General features: G+C 41.0%; 1 protein-coding gene across 2 annotated transcripts in view; it reads right to left on the bottom strand.

Annotated features, from left to right (window-relative positions):
- Positions 1-25,104, bottom strand: part of dlgap4a (discs, large homolog-associated protein 4a) — a 133,218-nt gene that overhangs the window by 60,798 nt on the left and 47,316 nt on the right. The gene's annotated exons all lie outside the window — the stretch shown is intronic.

The following is a 25,104-nucleotide window of genomic DNA, read 5'->3' as shown; positions in this document are numbered from 1 at the left end:
GCTTTTGTTTTTGTTACCCAGAAATAGGCTGTGTGGATGTTAAATGTTCCTTTGTGTCTATGTGCATCCTTGGTGGCGTGTATAATTGCAATCGCTAAATAAAACTATAACCTTGGAGCTTATCTGTAAAATAATTGCAAATACAAAGTACATTTTATAATGCAGCGCAGTATTTTGTCAGTCCCCTGTTTGACCTCGATCCCGCAATGATACAAACTCCACATGCTAAAAACCATCAGTCTCCCTTATTGCTTTGTTGATCTTTCATCCAGGTTTCATTCATGACCAAGCACAAAGAAGCTCTACCAATAGCATTGTCTCAAAAACTATTCACATTACAAAAATTGTACATGTCAAAAATGGCTCGAGCTTTACACTCAAAGCTTATGGATTCTGAATACTGCCTCAAATTATGGTATAACATTGGAAATGCATCACTGTTGACAATTGTGCATGGATCTCTCATTTTTTTATTTTCTTACTTCGAGCTGCCACAGTGAACCATGACAGTCCTACTTCGGGAATGTTGATCTGGAAAGCTAAGGGTTGGGGTCATTTTCTTGTTTGTTCTCCTTCATCCTGACCTATTGTTGCCTATTGGCCTTAGGTGGTATAGATAAAACCTGGAGGAAACAGGGAGGCACTAGGAGAACATGGACATTTTCTATACTTTTGTACTTTGCATATGTTTGTGCTGTGTTGAGGCACTTTGGTCACATGGTTGTTTTTAAATGTGCTATACGTTAGATCAGGGGTCTCCAAGTAAATTGGGAGTGTATTGCTGGGGTCCATAAACAAAAGCTCCAGTAAAATATGTTTTAATTGTATAATTTTAACTGTAGCCTCATAAAAACTGCTTAAAATGTACAAGCCTGTGGAGTTTCTGCTACACTGTAGATATTATTCAGTCACTCCATACAGTGGTGGTAAGCTGCTATTGTAGCCACAGGAGCCCTGGGGCAGACTGTCCATTTATCACGTGGCCAAAATGTGTTGTTTATCTCCTGATCCCATATAATGTCAGTGCCCCCTGCTGGACACACACAGAAAAGTTATTTTTGTGACATACTAAGCAATTTGTGCTCTACAAGTCATGGGCCGGAAGTGGCCCGCGGGCCGCCTGCATTACATTGATTAATTGATGCAAACTTCACACAGAAAGGCCCAGGAATTCCAAGGGACCTTTTTGCTAACCATTGCGCCCTGTTAGTTAGTACGTGGATGGGAGGTCATTGATGGTCAGAGTGTCTATTAGTGCAGATTTCCTTCCCTTTCCCTAATTGGAAGGTTTTAAGATGACACTAATTGTGGCCACAGCCCAAGGACACAACATTATTCATCTTATTCCGGAGGCTCGTGTGGGCGCCGCCCTGAATTGTGCCCGCCCCTTTTCTCCTATCTATTAACATGGGACTGGAGAAGTCCACATAAAATCAGTCACTACACGAAAACAAAGCCGTTTTCAGGCCGCGCAGAGAAACGCTGCAGTGTTGATATGTTGGTGCAAATGAACATCGGACATTTTACACAAATCAATCGACTAAACATCAGATTTGAGCGGAAAATATTTCCCCCCGTTCTTCGTTAAAATGAACGGGCTTCGCGCTCGACCGGAAGTGTCTGGACAACGGAAGTGCCGAGACAACGCAAAAAGTGGCAAAAGTGGGCGGGGCGGAATAAGGTGAATAGCCTGGGCCATAAGGCTCGAACCACTGACCCTCTGGTTGGTGGATGAAGCTTACACTTTTGCGCCACTTCTATCTAACTTAAAACAACCACCACTCCCTACTGTCCTCCCATTACATCCCTGTGTGTTCATAAATATTTTTAGCCTTTTCTGCTTTTATCAACTTCAATTAGAGACGCTGCGCTGCCCGCCCCCAGGCTTTATGTTTGGATATTGTATTTTGTTGGAGTCTATTCTGACACCACATGCTGTTTTTACAGGCTACAACTTTCCGCATTATCTTTGAAACAAACCAACAGGCCATCTCTGAGGTTATCAATTATTTACTGCAGAGGATTTTGTTTATGTTTTGCCCAAAATAGATAATGAAACTGAGAAATAAGTGTTTCTTATAAATGGCAGATGTGCTTGGAGAGGTGATATCTCTAGGAGCTCTGAAGGAAAACACATCTGAGTCATGCAGAAAAGGTGACAAGATATAGTTATTTAAAATGGATATTTTAAGTTGATTATATACTGCTGCACTGGCAATGGTAACTATTGCAATATCAGCTACTTCTCTACTGGTCTATTTATAGATTTACTTGAGCACAAGAGCACTAGTTTTACTGACAGCCAGAATTGTTCTATTATGAAGGAAACGGGGGCTACACCAAGACTCATTCAGAGTGCAGACCGAATGTGCCATCTCTGTGTCTTGTTTTCTAAATTGAGGTGGACAGTTACTCTTCAGGTTAGAGTTCGCCTCTCGGGCAGAGAGTTGAGCAGAAGGCAGCGTAAAAGCGCCTGTCATGGCTGCAGGTTTTATTTTGGTGACGGAGGGGCACGGTGCAGGTGAGGGGGGGGGATCACTGTGTGTGTGCACATCAGCTGCCTGTCTCGCACTTGGACAGACACAGAAATTAAAAAGAGAGTGATCGTTGACATGTCCCGCTACCAGTGACCAACAACATGCACCAAGAGCAGGCCTCCCATGAGAGATTGCACTATTTCAGCAAGAGTTGTCCAAGCTACTACAACCAAGTTCCAACTACCAACAAGGCATGAAAGTGCATTGAAAGTGAACGCAAATTTAGGTTTAGGGCAAACAAAAAAAAACCTCCACACACCTCACAAAAATGCTCATGCAGATAACAGCAGTCAGCATTTCCTGCCCGCATTAATTGCGCAGAGAAGTAAATACCATCATCAGTGCAATTCGTGTGGTACTTTGAACTGACAAAACAGAACGCTGCCTCTCGCCCCCCGCGGCTCCAGTTCAGACGGCAGCATGTGTAATTAGCATACTAATTCAGGGCAGTGGTATCCGTCATGCAGGTCCAACAGAGGAGGCGCGAAAGCTGTAATTGGTTGCTTTCTGATTCTACCATGAGTTGACCGCTCTGTCCCACTTGGAGCATGAGCCAGGTTTCCTTTTAAGATATTATACGAGATGGAGAAGTAAGAAACACCCAAAAAGGGGCTAACGTGGGGCTAGCTTAACTGTGGGGCTCCTGTGACCCGAAAAATGTCATGCAAACGTCAGCAACTCACGACCCTAAAGGTGTTTAGCCATGGCCTGACATAAACAAGAATTTGTAGACTCAATATATCGACCTCCTAGCTTGATGCTATGTTACCGGTAGCTCTTGTAGCTCATGCTAATCGTTATGAAGGTCTGGTAGGCTACTAAACAAACATCAATTTCAGTGGAGCTTTATAGAATTGGACTTCCACATTCAGAAAGATGCACACGCAGATAGTACAGTGATTTTTTCCCTCCATTCTGTGGAAAAAAATTGCCCCAAACCCTTCTCCCAAGCCACCACTTTAAATATCTTGGAGTAATCTTGGATCCCAACCTCACATTCAAAAAGCACATTAAAAAGGTCACAAACACCATAAAATTCAATTAAAAAAACTATAAACAAATTCGACCCTTTATTACAACAGAGGCAGCAAAGTCATACCTCCACTGTATGATATTCTCCCATATTGAATATTGTTTCACGGCCTGGTCCTCTGCTGGTGCCACTGCGCTTAAACCAATTCAGCAGTTATACAAAGCAGCTATTAAGGTACTTGATCAAAAACCCCAGTCTTTTCACATATGTGGTCTAATAAACAAATATAAATTTTGAAATTTTGAAAATCTAAAATGTTTTAAAATGAATTGCCTTGTTTATAGAGTGCTACATGACCAGGCCCCGCCTCCTCTTCGGTAATTTATAAAAAGAAAAAGAAATTGTGAGACCAGCACTCGGTCAACAGTCAGGGGGGACTGTGAGGTACAGTTCCGGAGGCACACGTGCTTTCCATTAAGGCTTGTTCTAGTTGGAACACTCGACCTATGACAGTTAGAGAAAGCAGCACCTACATCTCATTTCAGAGAAAACTGAAAGAACGGCTTTTCTGCCAACAAAGGTGTAACCATTAAAAGGCATTAGACAGGAACCTATTTTAAAATATTTGCAGGTACAGGTGTGTGAGTGGGAGGGACGAGGGGAGGGGCGTACGAAAGAGATGCACTTTATGTATTGTGTAGTTGTTGTCCTTGCCTGTTTTGTCTGTAATGTACTGTAGTGTGTTGTGGCTTATATGTTTTATATTTTGTATGTTCTTGTCTTGTTTTTTATGGGACTGCGATGGAAATTAGCCTTGAGCTAAATCCGTCATATTTACAGCACTAGTTGTCTGTTCATTAATATGCACTGTCCCATTCAAATAAATTAATGAATGAAATGAAATGACCAGTGCGCTGCCATTTTTGATTCCATCACTCTGCCTTAGTCACACTTTCTGATTGGCTACTAGTCTTAAGTCCCGCCTCTGCTTGACGCTGCTTCTCCCGGTATCAAATCCAGACAACTGTGCTGTTTAGAATAAATAGAAGAGAGTTGCCCCTCTACGATTTTGCACTACACCCTTCACCCCCTTCAACAAAATTCATTTTTACCTACCGCCATCTCAATGAAGCCTCACAGGAAAACCCATTAACACTGTAGTTGGGGGTGCATGTTGCGTAAACATCCCTCACCCTGGTCGGTCGGTGCCATCGCTAAACAGCTGTTGAACACGTGCGAATCCCTCGCCAGGATAAATTTCACTGTGCACGTCCAACTCCGACTCGCTTGCATAAATACTCATCTTCCCTCACTTCTGAAAGCATTGTCTTGTGGTGAGAGCAGACAGACTGAAAACTGCTGACAGGGATGACTCAGTATTGACTGGAAATATCTAAATTCTAAAGAGGCGCTGCATGGTCTATTTCATTTATTCATATGTAAAGTGGGTATAGGCACTGGTGCAGTCTGATAGATTACTGCATTTAGGTTTGTTTGGGATTTTCATTACTGCGGCCAAACAGAGCTATAATGCAGACAATGGAGAGCCTCAAATAAAGGCGTCCCCATTTGGACTCATATATACTAAAGCCCACAGCAATGAGTTATGACCAGAGGTGGGGAGAGGAGTCCAAATATACTGTATACATATAATTATTTTACTCAAGAAGTAAGGCAAGGCAAGGCAAGTTTATTTGTATGGCACATTTCACGTACATGACAACTATATGTGCCTCACAGTAACACCAAACACAGCAAAAATACAATAAAAGCATTAAAAACTTGCTTTTATTGTTAGATGTTGAAAGTAATAAGTAATTACTAATTGCTACTTACTTTCAGCTCAAGTCTGATTTGTGTCTTAGTATGTGACATAAAAATATAAAATAAAAACAAAATATAAAATTAGGTAAAAGTTTTTATATTTCTAATTCATGCCAGAGTATACTTTTTAAAGGTGCAATATGTAACTTTTTTTGCAGAAAAAAGTTGATATTAGTACAAATTAATACAAATGTAAGCCAGTATTTTTGGTCACTCTTTCCAATGAATGACAAAAACTTTATGTTGACATAAAAATGTATTAAAGGTGCATTTTTCACCTTTCCTTATTTTGACCCAATGGCAGTATGGTTACCTTTACTTTCCGTCCCCGTGGACTCTAGGACACTACAGGACCAATTGTTTTTACTGGTAACCTAAACACAATTGGTCCTGGAGCAGCCTAGAGGCCACTCTGGGATGGAAAGTGAAGGCACCATGCTAACCACCCGTACGGCCATTGTGTCACTGAAAGGTCAAATATGCACTCATATGTTTTGTTTCCTTTTTGCATAAAAGGAAACAAAATGCACCTTTAATACATTTTTATGTCAACATAAAGTTTTGTCATTCTGTGGAAACAGTGGCTAATAATTTGTCATTTGTATTGCACTTTACAAGCTTGATAAGCTTAACCAAAGACTACTGTAGCCATTATTAACTTACTAAGCTACTACTTAAGCCATAGCGGCTCTGGGGCAGGCTAATGGATGTGAGGCTGCCAATCTGCGCCATTGGCCTCTCCGACAATCACCATTCATCCTGTTACAGCTTTCATAGAGAAATGCAGGTGAAGTGTCTTGCCAAAGGACACATTACACCAACCAAGTAGTACTTTGTGATACTCTCAGGTTACTTGTGATACTCTTTGTGATACTCTCAGACTACTTTCTCAGGTTACTTATAATATAAACTCTTAAGTAACTCTAATAAAAGTGTTTGAGTAGCTGATTACTACTCGACTCTATGACTGACGTGAGTGTGTGAATGAGAGCAGCCCTCCCTCCATGTTTAAATCTCATCCTCTCCACGGCAGGCACGTCTTCACTTAGATAATGAATTATGGATCGCAGCCAGGGTGATACTCAATATTAGATGAAGAGCATATCTTCATTTGGTGACAGTGCGACGGGAGCCATAAGGGATGCTCCCGGTTCAGCCGCCTGGCCTGAGATATACTGGGGAGAGGCGCATTAGCATATCCATATTCATGATAAGGGCTTATGAGGAGTGCGTGTTAGGAGGAGATGCGTGCTCTGTGGCGGAGCAGTGTGGATGCTCTTGTCTGTGAGTTTATTATGGCAGCAGTGGCGCGGGAGAATAAAAGGTTTGCTCAACTCGGCAGCAGAGCGGGAAGGTTAATTCTGCAGGCTCTTCTAAATGGGAGAGCGCTACACACCCTCTACTCCTGTGCACTTAAAATTTTAAGACACAAATTATTCAGCTTATCCACGGAACACACCAGGTGCACTGTCAAAGGTTTCCAAAAGTTGTCAACTGGATTGGTTTGTTGTTTGTGTGGTCTTTATACCAGCTTCCCTTGCAGAGAGACAGAGCACTCTCTGTATATGTAACTCTGTGTATGTAAATGTTGGTTATGTACGTTCACAGATTTAAGTTGAAAAAATGTGTTTGTGAACCCTTTGTGATACAATCCGATTCTCCATTTGCGGTTTTAACACATTTTAGTTCACTGAATTGACACAACTGAACATTTCTAGACTTAACCGCTTAACACCCGCCTAGACCATTCGAGTGCATGCTGTCCTCTTTGGCTATAGGCCTGTGTAACACCTCATTTGAAAGCTAAGACCCACAAAACTGATCTTTTTCCTCACGTTGTTGCTGTGTTGTGTCACTTTTTACTTTTCACTTTTTGTCATTTTATTGTTGAGTTTTTGTCAAATTTTTGTCGAGTTTTTGTCAAATTTTTGTTGAGTTTTTGTCACTTTTTTTGTCACTTGTTGGTTGACTTTTTGTCACATTTTTGTTACATTTTTGTCACATTTTTGTTGAAATTTTGTCACTTTTTAGTTGCGTTTTTGTCACATTTTTGTCACATCTTTGTTTTGCTTTTTTGTCACATTTTTGTTGAATTTTTGTCACTTTTTGGTTGAGTTTTTATCACATTTGTGTCACATTTATGTTGAGTTTTTGTCACTTTTTTGTTGTGTTTACATCCTTGTTTTCTTCTAATTTTTTGTGGCTGTTTTGGTGCTTTTTTCCCAAGAAGCTTTTTGATTAGGGTAAAGCCAAACTGGAGAAAATGGGATCCGTTCAGATGGGAGTTAAGAGGTTAAACAGCCAAAGATGTTGAGTCCCACCAGGTTGTAGTGTGGGCAGCAAGACCTTCCAGTGCACAGATGTTGAAAAGAGTCACAGCAGGCAAATGATGCCAAATCATCAGGGTCGACACCACTGTTAGTCTACAACCCGCTGCGACCTAACATCTTTGACCTTGTGATGAGGAGAGAGAACTAGATCATTCTTCGAAACGTCGACCATCTAAGTCCAGAAAAGCCCAGCTGTGTCAATTTAGTTTAAGTATCATCCTGGTTGTTTGGGAATTCTTGTTGTATTACGATTTATCCACATTCTTGCATTTCTACTCGCAGGCGTGTAATATTCATGCCGTGTGGATGCCATTTGTGTATATTATGTGAGCAGTGGGCCTTGAGAATAACAGATTTGCTTCACTCTTGTGCAGCGCGGCAAGTTTAATTCTGCATGGTCCTTTTAAATGGAGGAGGAGGAGAAACAAGTGACTACAGCGGCTCCAAATGCACCCGGCTGCTGCTCCTTCTGCCTGACTTCACACGAGTGGCCCGGCTGATCTCTCTGCTCGCAGTGCGCTGAAAGAGACTGGGACGCTGCCAGAGACATGTAAAGAAATACAGAGGACATTCATCAGAACAGGGGCTGGTGCTGTGACTGAGGGGGCACTGGAGCGTTAAACAACAGACCAGTGCAGACCGCTATGACTGCACACACTCACCTCGGACCAACTCGAGAGGAAACGCAATCAAATCTAAATAAGCAACAAATTACAAAGGCTACAACTACCTGGACCATCCGGTATAAAAAGTAATCTACACACACAGATGATTTTAAAGCGACTATAAGTTATTCTCGATGATATATTTTAGGCAGGAGATGTCAGCTCTGCTTTGCACTCCCCCTCACCTCACCTGGAATCCCTTCTCACTCCCTCACTCCCCCTTCACTTAAAGCCCTGATGATGCTTTCAAGGGGAAATGGTACAGCCATTTATCTCATGTGCAGCACAGCAGAAGAAATAACATATGTAGCAAAGTTAACATTGATCAAATATTGATCCAATTAAAATTTAATAGCCCTTTTAAAGGAATAGGCCACCGTTTTTACATACTGAGATATGTTCTTACCTTAGCTTTGACGAGTTCTATAGGACCTGTTTGATCTTCACCCGTGCCTTCAATCACGTAATTCTATCTTGACCTGTTTTGGAGCTATAGAGGAGAGAGGGAGAGGCTAAATGCTAACGCCGTTTGCGCTGTGTTTACGTGATTGAAGGCACGGGTGAAGACCAGACAGGTCCTAAAGAACTCGTCAAAGCTAAGGTAAGAACATATCTCAGTACGTAAAAACGGTGGCCTATTCCTTTAAGGACTACAGTGGTAAAGTTTCATATCCCACACCCCTTGAACGCCTCATGGTCCTCCCAGTGTTGCGTTAGACAGGACACGGACATTTCATGAGGATTTCAACTACTTCCATAATGAAATAGTTTTCTTGTTATGTGTATAGAAATATTTTGTTCAAATATATTTTGATCAAATCCGCCTATCCTGATCTGAAAGGGACTATACCTAATTTTGTTTTTTAGTCACTTTTTAGTAAAAATGACATCATGGCCGTCCTTCTGAGTCACTATGTGAAAAAAACAAAACACATATTGACTATTTGGGTTGACCATACACAACATAAACAAATCATACGGCGCAAACTTCGCCCCTTTAAATGCATTTGATTTATAAGTTTATCTGTCAGTAGTAAAGTATTCTCTAAATGTTACTGCACTAGGATGTTTGACATGTGCGCTGTGAACTGAATCTTGATTTTAAAACAAAAACGATTGCAAAAACTACAAATTGAAATTGTTCCAAAATTATCCAGCTCTATACCAGCCAGGTAATAAATAAAAATAATGAAAAAGATGGCATTACAAGCATGGGACCATAGTGGACGTGCAGCACTGGAAGTTCCACAACTGTTAAATTAACATTGTCCAAACCACAGAACAAAACTGTGTACAAATAATTCTAATGTACAACAATGACCTTTGGCAGTGTCTCAAATAGCGATCCACCTTTAGAGTTAAATCCACTGAGGAAATCACAACACAACTTCCAAATCTGCTGAATATGAGACCTACAACTAAAGAAACATTATGATGAACTGGTTGACCTGACTTCCTGCCACAGAGGAATTGTAAACATGTTTAAAGTTGCATCATGCATAAAAATAACATCCATGTTCGTTTGTTGATTATAATTGGATACTGAAGTTGCCAGCCCTTGTAAATCGTTATAGAAGCACAGTGCCTATAAATCAAAACACGTGATGACAATTTAACCATGTAACTTGCCAATGTATTATTTATTTTCATTTATGATGAGATACAGGGCAAAACACATGGGTGCACTGAGGCAGCACGCACCGAAGCCATGTTTAATTCACTAAGGCTTAACATACTGTACTCCAGACTCATTTAGACAGAAGATCGTGCTATTATTTGCTCTGTTTGTAATGCAGTATATTGTGAGGTCTTGGACAACATTAATCTTCATGTTTATTTTGTGTAAACCTTGAGATTTGCATGTAGGCCACAGACTCTGGCGCTGCGCAGTTCTGACAGCTCTCTTTGGCAATGTATGAAAGTGCATTATGTATGAGGGCCAGACTGGGTATCAGAGGAACATGCTTGCTCTTACAGGTGCACTTTACGTGTCTGGCTTTGTACAATAGTGGACAATACATCGTCTAGACTTTGGTATTTCATCAATGACAAGAAATCAACAAAAAAACGCTGCCAAAACCTTTGACTTTTATCATAGCTGCCACCATAGATCTCTTAGCTGCTTTTAAGACTGTTTACAATGTTGTACATACTACATTTTAGTGATAATGAAAAAAAAAACTGAGATAGGATGACAATACCTTACAATACATCTACGATAGGTGTTTAATGGTTTTCAAATTCAACACAAAGTGAAAAAGAAAACAAACAAAATACCGCATTATAAACTCTAGCTGAACTGATGATGTCCAAATATAAGCAAACGACTGAAACAATCCAGTCTCTGATGCATTACAAGGCCAAACAGAAAAGATCTGCTAGGTTCAGCAACACTATGATCCCAAAGAACGACATCAGCTGACTATCTGAACATCCTGCATGACCAGGTTATTCTATCAGTGGATCTTTCTTCCCTGATGGCACGGGCTTATACCACGATGACAAGGCCAGGATTAATCGAGTGGTTCATGGGCAGAAGGCATTGTTTTCAACACATGGATTGGCCACGCCAGAATCTAAGATCTTAACCCCATTGAGAATCTGTGGGATGTGCTGGATGAACCTGAATGCAAGACTGGATCCTTTGACATTGCAGAAGCTTATTGAACGTCTGCTGTAATCAAAGTTGTAAAGTGTGTGACCTTTTATTTCTTTGGAGACTTGTTTTTGGCAGTGTATACCGTAAATTCTCTAATACTGGCCTGTATTCCATTAGCGGCCGGGTCTCTAACAGAGGCCGGGTTCGCGGCTGGCGGAGGCAAATTAAAGCTGGTCTCTAAAACAGGCCGGGGCTTTTATTAGAAACTATAGTGGTAGAAATATTCCCCATGTTAGGAATTTGTCTCAGACTCGTGTAAAAGATAAGTCACGTGCAGGAAGTAAACAAACGGGAACCCGGGCCGATGGGGACGCTGCGGAGGAGCTGATCCAAGCGTAACTTTCACACAGATTTAGCCACTTTTCAAACCTCCAGTGACTATTTGTAGAAACAGGGAAAGCAACAAATGTTGTGTGACCCTCGAGGGTTTTAATAAAGTCACCATCGCGTCTTCAAAGCACGTCCAGCTGCTCCGTGTGCAGGTCAGTCCCACGCCTCAAAATAACTCCTCCCATCAGCGCGAGCGTCTCGTCTTCTCTCGGGTCAGTCTCATGATCGATCACAAACACAAACGCTCCGTCTGAACTCGCCTTTTACACGAGATAACAACAAATAATCCGGTCCGTGGTAAAAACGAAACAGAAACCTGCAGTGACATTGATGTCAAAGCTCCGCTAACAGCAACGAAACACTTCCTGTTGTCCCGACAAAATAAAAGGCGTCAATGTTCCAGCCGCTGGAAGAGGGTTTGAAATGTTAATTAATAAATGAACCTAATATTTTAGGGGCAAATGGACACAAATCTCGTTTTTCTTCATTTTCCTGGTCGTCCGTTTTGCTCCAATAGAAATAAAGGCCTGTCTCTAATTGTGGCCTGGTTCCAATAAAGGCCTGGTCCTAGATGCCCTTGAGTAAACAAAGGCCCGGGCCTATATTAGAGCATTTACGGTATATATAGGGCTGTCAATTACTATATCGACTTATCGCTCAATAAATAACAGACAAACAATGTATTTTTGGGCTTGATATTTATCGTCTACAGCATTATTAGCATTTCCCCCCTATTCTTTCTTTCTAAAACTTTGGGTTACATTATATTTCATGTTTATTGCAGCTTGTGTGGTATTTTAGGATATCATGTTGCACTTTTCGAACAAAGGTTTTTTCGGTCTAAGAGTTGACAGTATCAAGTATCGTTAGAGTCAATAATATTGTTTATCGCAATACTTTCCTGCCTCAATATATCGAACTTGAAATTTGTTATCGTGACAAGCCTACATACCGTAAATGCTCTAATATAGGCCAGGACCTTTATTTACTCAAGGGCATCTAGGACCAGGCCTTTATTGGAACCAGGCCACAATTAGAGACAGGCCTTTATTGTATTTGAGCAAAACGGACGACCAGGAAAACAAAGAAAAATTAGACTTGTGTCCATTTGCACCTAAAATATTAGGTTCATTTATTCATTAACATTGCAAACCCTCTCCCAGCGGCTGGAACATTGATGCCTTTTATTTTGTCGGGACAACAGGAAGTGTTTCGTTGCTGTTAGCGGAACATTGACATCAATGTCACTGCAGGTTTCTGTTTCGTTTTTACTGCGGGCCGGATTATTTGTTGTTATCTTGTGTAAAAGGCAAGTTTAGACGGAGCGTTTGTGTTTGTGATCGATCATGAGACTGACCCGAGAGAAGACGAGACGCTCGCGGTGATTGGGGGGACTGACCTGCACACGGAGCAGCTGGACGTGCTTTGAAGACGCGATGGTGACTTTATTAAAACCCTGGAGGGTCACACAACTCTCCCCCTGTTTCCACAAATAGTCACTGGAGGTTTGAAAAGTGGCTAAATCTGTGTCAAATCTGTTTTCACTGATTTTTCATCTTTCTGTTCTTTTTTAAACCCTTTCAAAAGCCTAACCAGGGACGGAGGCTGCAAATTAGCCGATGGCTAGACGCCTTATGTACAGAACATCGGCCAACGAGTTGGCAATGTTTCCTTGTACTGTCCCTGTCAAATAAACAAATAAATAAAAAAAAAAAAGTTACGCTCGGATCAGCTCCTCCGCAGCGTCCCCCTCGGCCTGGGTTCCGTTCGTTACTTCCTGCACGTGAGTTATCATTTACGCCAGTATGAGACAAATTCCTAACATGGGGAATATTTCTACAGCTATAGTTTCTAATAAAAGCCCCGGCCTGTTTTAGAGACCGGCTTTAATTTGCCTCCGCCAGCCGCAAACCTGGCCTCTGTTAGAGACCCGGCCGCTAATGGAATACAGGCCAGTATTAGAGAATTTACGGTATATCAAGAAATAAAAGCGTCTTGTACCCCCACAACCATTTTGTTACATTGTCATTAAAACACAAACGTGTAGACCATCCCCAGTCCCTGCAACTTCAAAACGCCCTTGAACGCTTTGCTTCATTGTATATTCGCCAATTTCTCTGTCACGCCTTATCATGGCAGTGCACTTATTACTGTGCAGCTTGTGACAGCCGCCCCACTGAATCATGAGGCCCAGGGAGAAGCGCCAAAAAGGTGAAAAAAGCCTCGGAGGCGCCTCTCGACTCGGATGACAACAGAAAAGGCGTGTAGTGGCCACGTCCCCGGTCTCTCTGCGGATTACATAAGAAATTCCACCAGTGTCGATCATGCACAAATACACTCTGTCCTCCCGAGACCTCGAAGAGAAGTGGGATGTCGAGCAAACACGGAGACAGACTTTTGTTAGCCTCGTAAAAAAATACAGCACATTGAAACCTTCTTAAAGATGACTTAGACAGAGGTGTTTCTTTGGTAACAGCAAATAATGATCACTAAACCTGCAGCCGTGTTTGCGCTATAGGAGGCTGGAGATTTTGCAAAACGTTTGAACCAATGATTGATTTGATAGAAATGTGGTGTGAAATGAGAGAGATGGATATTTATGTCTGTCATGTGGCACAGAGGTCACGTTTATTTTGCCTGTAGATGTAACAGCTTGCTGCACCCAAGGCTTTCTGTGATACAAACATTACTACATCTGCTTGGACAGCACATTGCATTTCTGCTTGGTAAAACTGAAAAAAGCGAAGCATTAAAACAAGAAAAAAAGAGAAAAAAAAAAATCTGGCTGTGGCTTACAAATGGAAAGTAGCAACATGAAAATAATCTATTTTCTCTCTAGCTAACACAAATGACACAATGATAAAATAGGAAAATTACTTTAGTTAGAACTTCTTCCTCGTTTTAGGAAGATATCAGGCCAGAAATGACAGTAAATAGCAAAAAAGCCCTCTGATAAAGACAACTTCAAAAGAACAAGACTGGATATGACGCTGTCTCTCCAATATGAGAGCATTTCTTGAGAGAAAATGTGCCTTGAGGTGTGAATCTCCTGTATAAATCTATGGAGGAATGTGTGTACTGAGTACTAATTAAACACCTTATAGGTTTTCCCTGCGGTGTCTCCCCTTAACATCAGAAAAACCATTCAGCGCTCGCGATATTCCCACCAATGCGGTTGTCTTTAAAGCCTTTCTGGCGATGTTAGCGACAGCAGAAAGAATCCGCAGGCAGAGGGGGAAACAAAGACACAAACAATGACAAGTCACACAGCACCAGAGGACATGACAGCACAGCACAGCTTAAAGCCACTGCGAGGCGTCACGCTGGCACCCTCCTGATCCCCTGAATCTGTAACACCTAAAGACAAATGCTTTTACGGGGATGCCAACCTGTGCCATGGCGCTACCCACAACGCCACAATCAGTGATTACAAGGGCAACGAAGGCTGCACGGGGAGCGCATTGTGTATCTAACTTATGTGGCTTTGGGACCCACCTTCAACCATGAGCTGAATAGAAAAATCAAGGGAACATATCATGCAAAGTTGACTTTTTAGAACCATGTTATGATGTTGTTCCTTGGCATGTAGTTTTTTCTTTTTATACACTGCCTGCTATTAACTGTTTTGATCTGTGGTCTGGGATTCAGCAACAACCCAAAGAATGAGATCAGCTGAACATCCTGAATGACCAGGTTGTTCCATCAATGGAGTTCTGATGGCATGAGCAAATTCCCAGATGACAATGCCAGGATTTGTCGGACACACATTGTGAAAGAGTGGTTCAGGGATGTCATTTTCACACATGGATTGGTCAACACAGAGTCCCCTGTGGCGGAACAGTGGCCAGAAGAGCCCGGGTTTGATTCCCGAACCATTTCTGCGTGGAGTTTGCATGTCTCTCTCCCTAGGTTTGGATGGGTTTCTTCCAGGTGCTCCGGTTTCCCTCATCAACCAAAAACATGCACAATAGCCATTCTGACCATAAGCCTGGCTCGGCATCTGGAGACAGGTTCCCGGGTACTGAACTGCGGGTCAAATGCAGAGGGGACAAAATTCCCCCACGGAGACCATTAATTACACCTCAACCTTATCTGAACCCCATTGAGAATCTTTGGGATGTGCTGGGGAAGGCTTTGTACAGTGGTCACACTCTCCCATCATCAAGATCTTGGTTAAGAATTTATGCAAACGGGATCTTTTGCCATTTTAGAAACTTACTGAAACAATGCCACAGCGAATACGTGCTAAAATCAAAGCTAAAGACAGTCCATCCAAACTTTAGGGCGTTTGACCTTTTTTTGTACTGCACATGTTCTGCTCACGGTGCCATTGGCAGCATGCAGCTAGCCAATAGTGAAAGCCTGTATTCACAGTTTATTCCCACTACTGCTAGTGTACAGATGTTGGAGCCGATAAACTGTAAGCGACTGTGCTTCCAGACTTTTTTATGTTTAAAACGTACGCTTTACTAATTTGTCAGAAATGTGTCTATTGCCTGTTACAATATTCTTTTTAATATTAGGACTGAACATCTAGTAAAAAGTTCAAAGACCGATCAAAGAAGGAAGGTACTTTTTATCTTCTCTTGTAAAGATGAAAACCAACCATGAAGATGAAGAGATGGGGTTCACACGTTGTATAAAGCAATTTCACTTTGAAGTAATTCGAGTTTTAGATGGACATATCCATTACCCACGTACAACTCATTTCCAACATTCCCAAAAAAGACTCCAAGTTCAATCCATTTTACTTTTCAGAGGGATTTTACATACAGTATCACTATAATGTTATAAAAGCTCATACGCAATAGATATCTGTGTGTAAATAAGAGTAACGCTACTGGAAAAAAAGTACAATAAGTAGGCTAACCGAATAGTTAATCAAATAAAAGTAAAACATTTTATGCCAACTGGACGGGGTTTGTTGTTACACTTCTCTGTGATTGGCTACATTTAGCTGTCATTCACTCAGAGCTCGATGCAGACTGACCAATAGGAGGAGTGAGAGGGGCAAAGCGTCTGTGTTGGCTTTGGAGCTGCGTGAAAAACAGAGAAGGACCAAATCACTTTGACAATCTTCCATATCGGCAGACCGTCACAAGGATAGATAGAGAGGGCAATGTGTCACACTAGGGGGCGTGGCCTAGCAAGGGGAAAGGAAGTCAGTTATGGATTATTTTTCACTCTAGGATGTTTTCTTGTGCTAGGAGTATAATTAGCGTATACAAATAGCCATGTCAAAGTCATGTCAATATTAACGGGGGGGTTTTATGCAAAATCGACTTTTTCAAGCTTTACATCATGTTATTATGTCATTCCCTCATTAAAAACATGCCTGAAGTGTTGCCTTGGCACATTCACGTATTTTTGAGTAATCTGTAAAAACTCTGATGGCGGCCCTTTTAGGGATAGGTTTGCCTGAGTCCTCCCAGGAACGCCCCCACCTCCTGGAGACGCCTCCGAGCTTTCGTCACCAGCCGAGTAACCAACCACTGCTCCTCAGCAGAACCCCCTCCCCACTGATGCCACAGACAGTGTGTGGAGGGGGCGTGTCGGAAAGGGTCAGAGGTTCTTAAAGAGACAGAGGCTTATTTCAAGACATTTGCTACAGCCATTTTGAGAGAGCAATTTTATACATGGCAGTTATTCTAATTTAGTGCATTTACAGACCAACAGAAGGTTTCGTCATCATTGTAGTGTGATATAGACTGGTGCTATGTGATTGAAAAAAGCATCTTTGAAGTTTTTTTCACAGCAGTTTGTCCACTAAGTTAAAAACCAGCAGATAGCACTAGCATGAAGCTAACGTTAGATTTATGGTTAGCATTTACTGTTATATGTACAAATTTGGGCCATTAATCCACATTGTTCCATTACAAGTCTCTGTTTCTTTATTTGGTAGAAAATACATCCATATTTCAGCATTTGTTAAGTAGTTGGGGAGTAATAGTCAAAAGAGTTGTTCTTTTTCCTTTGTTTTCCGACACCAATGTGACCATTTATCAGAGGCGGGAAGTAGTACTCAGTTACATTTAGCCTTTTGAGTAACTTTTTGAAGCCCTTCCTCAAGCAGTTTTGTCATATGGCACTTTTTGCTACTTGAGTAACATTATAGCCTAATGAAGTATCTGTACTGTTACTTGAGTTAAAGATTTATTCACATTGGAACGAGTTTTAAGTGGCAGGACCTTTATATTGACATAAAAATGTATGTACTTTGAGCTATTCTACCCATCGCTGCCGTTTACGGACGTTCCCAAAGATGTCGTTTGTGTCTGTTAGACCACAATTAGATCTTTATCACAAAACCTAGAGAATTGTGCTCATGATTTTGCCACATTTCTGACACCCATGCTCTACACACATCCAGAAGACGGTCTGAAGCTGTGATCCTGACACAGACGAGGTAAATCTGATCGATCACTTTTGTGTTGTCATGGCGACGCTGTACGATGCGTCGCCAATAGGTTCAGTTCCATCCACCTCTGACTCTGAGCTACTGTCGCCTGTGTCTACGCACATGGAGAGGACAATTAGCCAGAAAGGAGTGAGGAGGTTTTCTTCTGATGCAAATGAGCTGCTCTTTTATGCCAATGGTTCCCAATTAACCTTTTTTGGCTTAAGTGTCCTGAAAGCTTTGAGTCATACTCTCGAGTAGCCTTCGCCCTAAATCGAGCGTGGGTGAATTGTTTTTGCTTGATCGTGAGCAACTAAAATATTATGTAGGGGCGTATTGTATGTATGCATTGTATTTTCTATAATGAGCTGGTTGATATGACAAAAACTATTCACGATGTAATAATCTTTCATGGATCAATCTCAATTTTGGATTTATTTATGCTTTTTCACAACCAGTTTCGTTAAAGTTTATTATTTTACCATCTCGCACTCCAAATCATATACAAAAATATATAGTTAGACCTTCTTTTTGAGATTGTATTATTCTCTACCCCCTGCTAAGTGCTCGCATACCCCCAGGTTGGGAAAGAGGACTTTATGCCAGTGCGCTGCCTAAAGTTTCACATTTCCAGACTTAATAAGCCAATCAGAGCAATGGAGAGAAACGCGGCAGCCAACTCTGACACTAATTAGGTTGCTTTGTTCGCAGCTTTGTTATTAGTTGATTATACACCACAGAATATTCTCCTCGAATTAAGTGAGCTGAAGAGGGCTGCTGTGCATCCTGCAGAAGGAGCTCTCAAGTGGACTCCTATCAGGATCACTAGCCCAGGAGTGTCTCTGCGCCTCACATTAGAGCCGCATAATATTCAGTGTAGATGACAGCATATGTCATGTGTCAGAGCGGAGCGGGCTCAGGTTATCTGCAGGCGAAAGTGGGAGACATTTCAAATTGCCCTTTGCTTAACATTAACTAAATGGTCCAGGCCTTTCAGCTGGGCCTGTAGAACATGTGTAGCTCCTCAACTGTGCTTCTAAAGCAGTGGTTCTCAGCTAGAGGGGTGGGACTCTGCTTAGGGCTGGGCAACATGGACTCAAAGTCCCGATATATTTTGGTTGAATATCGATATACGATATATATCCCGATATTTCCACAAAGTGAGAGCGGTGAAATGAAATGTTCAGTCAAATTCAAAGCCAAATAGGAGAAATGTTCTTGAAAACTCACTATAAAATGTAGTGTTTGCTGTATAACAAAGCTCCGTAAGGTGCACATGTAAATAAAACAATATCTAAATATAAAGCGATAACAAAATAATCTCAGTTTAAGATAAACTTTTTAAAATCGGCTTGAGATTACCGGTTTCTTTTTGGTAATTTAATAGCTTATCTGAATTTGAAATATCCCAATATATCTAGTTCCATATGTCATTTAAAAATACGTCGATATATCTTAAATATCGATATATCGCCCAGCCCTAGCTCTGCTCCCTTAAGTGGATTGCTGGACCATTTCCTGTAGATCACGAGCCTTTGGTAAATATTATGATAATTTCTTATTGCGTTAGATCAGCGATTCCTGAGTCCAGAGCATTGGGTCCCTTTATTGATCCGAAGATGGAAACGGGAAAGGAAAGTGTGATATTTTGCTGCTTAAAGGTGCCTTATGTAACTTTTTATATGGAAAAAAAGTCCATATTAGTACGTATTTGTCCTTTCAGTGACCCAATGGCTGTGTAGATGGTTAGCATGGCGCCTTTACTTTCCATCCTGGTGACCTCTAAGATGCTCCAGGACAAGTTGTTTTCACTGTTTCTGGTCGATTTTCTCTGCTGATGGAGCCATCTTCAAGGTTACACATACACTCCATCCAGAAACCCTAAAAAAACAACTGGTCCTGGAGCATCTGAGAGGTCACCATAATGGAAAGTGAAGGCGCTATGCTAACCATTAATACAGCCGCAGGGTCACTGAAAGGTCAAATACACACTAATATTAACTATTTTTTTTCCACATTAAAAAGTGACATGATGCACCTTTAAGTTTTAATACATTGTAACAAATACCAAAGGCAGATATAAGCAAAAAAACTTTTTTGTTTAGTTTGTTTAGTTGGATATTGGAAAGCAATGTGTAAGATAATCCGCCTTATTCCCATGTTTCGAGAATTTGACAGTCAAAATAAACTCAGAAGTGACAAAAAGTGACAAAATCATTACAGCACATATTTGAGGAGGTTGTCACCAAACAAGCAAGGAGATCAGACCCATCCCATGCCCTGCAATCCCAATATGAGCTGCTGCCATCCGGATGACGCTATAGAGTTCCGATTAAAAACAAAAAGAGATACCTCCTGAACTCAGGCCGAAAAGCAGAGCGGTGATTGTGCTTTGTAATGTTCTGTCTTGAATGGTCCTGTCATTATGCCATTGTATTTATTTATGGTTTGTTCTTGTTTTGTTTGTTTCATGTGTGGCAGCCTGTGTGCTGTGTGTCCAAGACAAATTTCCTTTTCGGGACAAATAAAATGAATCTTGAATCTTATTTCCTCAAATCTGCGAGGAAATGCTGCATTTGTGTCTGCACATGACTCAAGCACGAGCAGACTTGGATCCATTTCATCTTTAATTTAAATTCTCGCTGAGTCTCTTTTTCAAGGTGTCTTGACCCCAGAAGGGTTAGGGTTAGGGTTAGGGACCCTACTGTAAATGTTTTTATCGGTAGGGAAAACCGGAGCCCCAAGACATACAGGTATAGGGAGAACATGCAAAATTGACACCAGTGTAGACAAATGAGTCAAATTTAGGTTCTATGTTTGACCCAGATTTTACAAGCTGGTCAAAAAATGATGTACTTTGATTGAAAAAGCAACATTGTAAAGTGATCAATAAGACGATGATAGATGACAACTGCTCAGAACCATAACAAGCACCTATGAAATCCATCACGCTCAAACATCAGAGGGTAAATGGGGAATACTTCATCAACTATGTGACTGTACCAGATGATACTGCACAGACTCGTGGTCAGTATATGCCGGCCAAGGGCTTTTGTCATTACAGCCCAGATCTCATTGTAAATCTGGGGGGGGGGGGGGGGGGGGGGAGGCCGAGGTGGTGAGCTGCTCCGAAACCGTGATAAATGAAGTGATATGAGCGACCTCTAAAATGTTTTAACTTTATTGCATTAGCGTGAGAGCATGAGTGGGTATCCATCTCGGCCCGAGCCAGGGAGCAGCAACATTAGCCCTGGCTCTTCTTATTACCACGGTCAGGCTGCGGTGATCACTCCATCATTCACCGCGCACTGTACCGCCGAGCCAATATCAGCCCAGATGTGCCCACACAGACGGGTAGTGGGTGTGTGGTAACGAAGCCCATTGGTATTCCCCTTCGGTAGCACGTTTTTGTGACTTACTGTGAAAAATGGACAGCACATTTTACAGTAACGTACCGGGAATATACAGGCAGCAGCTGGTGACAGAATGTTATTGTAAAAACACAGTAAAGATGTATTCCCTTTGGATTCATTTTAGTAACAAGCTGCCGCATACAGTAATGAACAGCCATGTGAAGCTGACAGGATAATAAGAAGCAACTGGATTTTTTTAATTTATTGTTACATTCAAGAAACCTATTGCTACAATAACTTAAAGGAGTAGACCACCGTTTTTACATACTGAGATATGTTCTTACCTTAGCTTTGACGAGTTCTTTAGGACCTGTCTGGTGCCTTCAATCACGTAAACACAGCGCAGACGGCGTTAGCATTTAGCCTCTCCCTCTCTCCACTATAGCTCCAAAACTGGTCAAGATAGAAGCTACCAAGCCACCAACGTTTTCCCTATTTAAATATGGTTACGTGAAATATTCCACTACAAAGTATAATTACACAAAATTAAACAATGTGGATTTTCTAAGCGGATAAAAGGGGGGACTATATTGTAAGGCGTAATAATACCAGGAGTAATTTGGCATCCGCAGTAAAGTGAAGATTACTGCACGGATTTCGAACTACTCCTTGTATTATTACGCCTTACAATATAGTTCCCCCTTTTATCCGCTTAGAAAATCCACATTGTTTAATTTTGTGTAATTATACTTTGTAGTGGAACACTTCACGTAACCATATTTAAATAGGGAAAACGTGGAAGAGCTTGGTAGCTTCTATATTGACCTGTTTTGGAGCTATAGTGGAGAGAGGGAGCGGCTAAATGCTAACGCCGTCTGCGCTGTGTTTACGTGACTGAAGGCACGGGTGAAGATCAGACAGGTCCTAAAGAACTCGTCAAAGCTAAGGTAAGAACATATCTCATTATGTTAAAACAGTGGCCTATTCCTTTAAAGTATGTACAGTCTGTCCAAACTTTCTTTCATCGAGCGTCGCATATTGAAGTTGATACGACGTTAAGGGTCACAAACCAGTGGTCAATGTAGTGAAAGAGCGGTTTTAATCGTGTCCAAATTCATTATTTAGACGCTTAATGCAGCTCTGACTCCCGGAGAAACGTTAGCTTTTGAGGCTATAATTATGCAGAATTTGCATTAAAAATTAATTCAACAAGACGCTTGAGGGCCACCAAAAATGATCTGAGGGCCGCATTTGGCGCCCAGGCTCCACTTTAGGCACCACTGATCTAGAGGCTATCAGATTAAACATTAATGTAGTATAAAATGGACACACTAGTGAATAAAATCATGATTTATTTTGTATTTTATTGTTACACAGTGAACGGGAATTGGAAAAGAAAATATTTCTATAGCTTCTGTTCGAACAGGGATTGATTCAAAACAAAAAATGTCACTAAATTGCAGAAGAGGCACAACACCTCAATGGCTTACTTTCATTGATCCACAAATCTGTAAAAGCACAACATACAATGGACAATACGATCAATACTCCACCTGAGCATCAGCGAGAAATATTACCCAACCTATGTACAGCATAAAAGGTAATAACTGTATGTATTTCATGATAAATGGATAAAGAACAGCTTTGGGCCAATGGCTGCAGCAGGTGCTGACCTTTTATTTTGTATACAGTGGAGATAAGAGGTGTTTCCTCCTGAAATACACTGTATATCCTACCCGTCCTGATACACGTGACAGCCACACAGTCAAAAGGTCAAATCATATTAAAACTCGGGGATGTGTGACTTCTAAATGCCATGTTAGAAGGATGACTATATTGGTTTCCGACTAACAGTCTTTTTTTTTCATTACCATCACCTGAATTAACCATAGAGGTAGGTCAGACAGCAGGCTTTATCGTTTTAACCCTGCTTGATGTTCTTCTAATGTTTGAGTGGTGCCAAAACAATGCCAGTGAGCAGCACTTCCAACTATTTTCCATGTGCAGGGAATGAAATTATATTTTTTGTAAATGCACACTTCAAGTCCAAATTAACAGAACAAGGAGCAGATTTACTTCCTGTTCCACATTTTTTCACTTCCTTCACTGGATGATACACAGAAGGATGTAGTATTTCAATAACTGATGATGTTCAACCACACTGCACCAATGAGCCAATTCCAGTTCTAACCTGGAAATATAGAACTCTTCGATTCTCCTGTACGACTTAGAGATGACATAGATAAAAATGACCAGGCAGAATTGGAACCTCTTATCTGCATGTTAATTATTACTTTGTTGTTCATTTGTGTCAACATGACAAACTACAGTACTACAGTATCAAAAGTTTGGAAACACTGTTTTATGTATTGTTTTTTCATTTTATTTCAAGACTATTTGTATTGTATATTCTCAATGAACCCCTCCTGGAACCGCCACCTTAACATGAGCGTCCGAATGATCCTGGGAATGATCCCGGCTGTCGGGGCTTCGTGCCCCTGGCAGTGTTAATTTTGACAACATATTTTATTTTAGTTTTAGTCTTAGTCTTTTGACTAAAGTGTAATGTAATTTTAGTCGAGATTTAGTCAAAAAAATCTTTTCAATTTTAGTCTAGTTTTAGTCGACTAAAATTGCAAGTCAATTTAGTCGACTAAATTTAAGACTAATTTAGTCGACTTTGCATTTATAATATTCATTATAATCATATTTAATCTTGTTCCTCTGCTTCATGGAGCTGCTCCACATGAACAAAGCTCAGAGCTGTTCCTTTGGCAGAGAATTTAAATGATCTGAAGCTCTTTCAGACAGTTAATAGAAGTTTGGATGATTTTAGTCTCTCCTTTTCATTTTTGTTTAGTCTTATTTTAGTCGACTAAAATACCTGGGCATTTTAGTCATAGTTTTAGTCTCATGAGAAACTTTTAATTTAGTTTGAGTCCAATTTTCGTCAAAAATATCACTTTGACTAAAATTAAGACTAAATATTTTAGTCGACGAAATTAACACTGGCCCCTGGTAGGGTCTCCCATGGCAAACAGGTCCTAGGTGACGGGTCAGACAAAGAGCGGTTCAGAAGCTCCTTATGAGAGACCAACAGGCCTGGTTAATCATGAGGCCGTCCTCCCGTGGACCCACCACCTGCAGGAGGAGCCATTAGGGGCTGGTGCAATGTGCTTTGGGCAGCTCCAATGGCTGCCCCCACGACCCGGCAACGGACAAGTGGAAGAAAGTGGATGGATGGATGGATGGATGGTTGGATGGATGGATGGATGGATGGATGGATGGATGGATGGATGGATGGATGGATGGATTCTCACTGAATGCATTAATTTATGAATGAACACACATGGGATTATGTTTTATACAAAATGAAGCCAAGAATAAAGGGTGGACATTTTGAAGAGTTTAAAATAATGAAACATATTTTGAGTTATTCTTTTGTTTCTTACATAATCCCATGAGTTCATTCATAGTTTAATGTCTTCATTGAGAATCACACAATGTAAATAAACCAATTCATAAAAAAGTGTTTCCAAACTTTTGACCGGTACTGAATGGGGGTTCTTTGTTGACCTTATATTAATATCTTCAGTAGGCAATACATAGCACAGAGGAGACAATAATCCACATTGTTATGTCATGTAGTATGAACAACAATATATATATATCAACATGTAGATATGAAGATCCAAAGTGCAAAGAAGATAACTTGTTTGCACTTCATGCTGATGTAAACTATATGATTAGTACATTAGCGCACAATATTCCATCAAACTAAATTTTGCTTAATGTCATAAAACATGAAATACAAAAACTAAGTGTCCAAAAGTTAAAGTCAGAAGCCGAGCCGCAGAGGAGCCCATCACCCTTTTCAAGTCAGCCTGCCCTTGACCTGACGTTGATGCTAAATTCCTGAACCAAATGATTCAATTGCTGAAGACATTTCTATTGTGGCATGAAAACGGAGCCCTGTTGTGACTTTTAAGTGAGATTTAATATTGAGAGGATTACAAATCAGGCAAATAATGAAATC

The sequence above is a fragment of the Gobius niger genome, assembly GCF_951799975.1.
Source record: "Gobius niger genome assembly, chromosome: 6".
In the NCBI taxonomy this organism is placed as follows: domain Eukaryota; kingdom Metazoa; phylum Chordata; class Actinopteri; order Gobiiformes; family Gobiidae; genus Gobius; species Gobius niger.
Note: the sequence above shows the minus strand (reverse complement) of the source record. Positions and strands in the feature narration are given on the sequence as shown.